The 2,386-nt window shown below is 36.6% G+C and overlaps 1 pseudogene; it reads right to left on the bottom strand.

Moving 5' to 3' along the window:
• LOC139920788 (U4 spliceosomal RNA) lies at positions 1-121 on the bottom strand (annotated as a pseudogene).
• Positions 122-2,386: the final 2,265 nt, after the last annotated feature.

The raw sequence follows: 2,386 nt of genomic DNA, 5'->3' as shown, positions 1-2,386 counted from the left end.
CCTCCTTGGACTGGAGACTAGCAAAAAGTCTTCCTGGCGGGGTATTGGGTTAAGTTTTCAACCAGCAATAAGCACGTCTCTGTAGACCTTCATAGACCGTGCATTGCCTCTGTGAAAGGTATTCCAGTTTTAAAGGTGTTATTCAATGTTGAAAAATCCCCCAAATTAAAAGAAAATTCTACTCTTGGATATTGTTAAACTCTTATATATCATCAATATGTGATGTTCCATGCATTCCAGGAGTTATTTTGTGATGATGTGTTTATAATTTATTTGCATGTAATTTATTTTGGTGTATCCACTTTCCCTCAACCTACCTCATCTACTTCTTCTTCGTCTATTCATAGTATTCCCATGATGTCACATGCATCTCCTACCAATATGGTGCCTTACAATATAGACAGTTCATTGGCTGTGGTTGTCATTTGATTACAATCACCGCCTTATATTTTACTTTTCCAGCATCCAGTCTGTTTTATTTATTGATAAATAAAGAAACCCTTCAGAAATCTATTCTCTGCTCATGCTTTAAGAACTTGTATTAGCCTTGGGTTTAAATCTAATTCTATGGGTGAAATTCTCAAGGTGTCAGTGTTGCATGTGGTTGGTTATCTCCCTGAGCTTGGTCATACTTACAAAAGTCCACTCTTAGGTAGTCACTGCAGATCATGTGGAGTTGCCTGTGAATATACTGTGGACTTTTGCCGACAAAAAAAATCCTCTGGTAGACAATAATGTAATCTATTCTGTCATATAGGTCTACTGATTGGCAGAGTATAGCTTCCGCAGTGAGAATTCCTAAATACATATGATATGATTTTAAACAATTACATTATGGTGATAGTTAATCACTGCTGTAAAATGTGGTGTTTACTTTAGCCTATATTGAGTTTAATAATGTTAATTACCGAAATTATCAAACTCCTCTCCAAAATCTGCAGATCATTAGTGATCCAATTTTTAAAATTAAAAGTTTAACATGAAATATTAACACTCAGTTTTAAAATTGTACCACATGTTGCAGTAATGAGAAATCAATTTACAGAATGCAGTTATAAATCTTTATAACTTTCATGTATCCTATTATGTCATAATCAATTTAAGTAAAATCGTTGGGAAAATGTGCATGAATGTGTATAAAATGATCGAATGTTTTGATATAGTTCTTCATGCCTCAATTGGAAATTTTATGATACATATAGTCCTACATGTAGGGCCCTAGAGTACATACATTTTTTTTTCCATGAGATCTCACTCAAACAAGATTTTCATGAGAATAACCCAGCTGATGTGCCTTAGTGTCGTAAAATGTTGAACGTTCAAGCAGTTACAAATTTGTAATCAATTATTGAAAATTCCCCTATGGGAAAATGAATGGTGATTTTTTTTTTCTTTCTTTGAATGCAACCAGCAGGTGGCGTAAGTTGACACTTTCCCTCCCCATAATTCCAGTCACCAGACAGTTACTTACAGCAACGTGTGTGGTTATATGTAAACATTCTCTGAATTCTCGCTCAAACTGGGCAAATGTGATGGAAAACTAATATAAGAATATTGATGAGGTTACCCTAGTTCCAAATATACTCTTTAGCCCACATAAACTCAGACAAATCCGAAATTCAGATTGTCCTTGCATTTTATACTATGTTTTAAAATAGCCTACATAGCCTACAATTACAGTTTTTACAATTAGTTATCATCATTAAGTTATCAACATCATTAATAGCTGCCAGAGTATCCAAACAATGAATAGAGGCAATACAAGCTGATGAAAACACAAATTATTAGGCAGTGATTCTGTGAACCTACGTTGTATTTGGCTGTTTACATATGTTGGATCATACAAGTTGGCACTGACCTATGAGATTTTGTCTCTCGGACCTAAATCTGAGAATATTTTTATTGTTAGATATTGTCCAGAATTCCATGACTATCTGCAGAGTAGGTAGAGAGATAACAGTGAAACGATGTTCTAAACAATCATTATTCTACATTCTCTAATTGTGTTAACTTCTTGTAAATGAAATAATGGTGACGTTTAACACCCCTGAAACCCCCTCAGGGACCCCTGGTGGTCCCCGGACCAAACTGGGGCACGTTCAATTGCCCCAAAACGTAGGAAACAGGAAGTTTAAAAGGAAACGTTTGTGCGTTGAACTCATGGTTGAATTCAAGGTTTTATGAGCAAACGTTCAACCGGAAAACGTTTTGCACCGTAGCAAAACGGTGCAAACTTTGAACGTGCCCCTGGTGTAGTCGTCTGGACCAAAGAGGTTTTATCTGGACCCGTCACACATCATCTGGCATGTCCCTGCCAACCTGTCAGCTTCAACTGCGACGGAAGTAGCCGGTGTTTCTGTGACGGCGGCTAACGGTAGCTAGCTTG

This window comes from Centroberyx gerrardi, chromosome 5 (assembly GCF_048128805.1).
Source record: "Centroberyx gerrardi isolate f3 chromosome 5, fCenGer3.hap1.cur.20231027, whole genome shotgun sequence".
Lineage (NCBI taxonomy): Eukaryota > Metazoa > Chordata > Actinopteri > Beryciformes > Berycidae > Centroberyx > Centroberyx gerrardi.
This window is presented reverse-complemented; position numbering and strand designations above follow the sequence as displayed.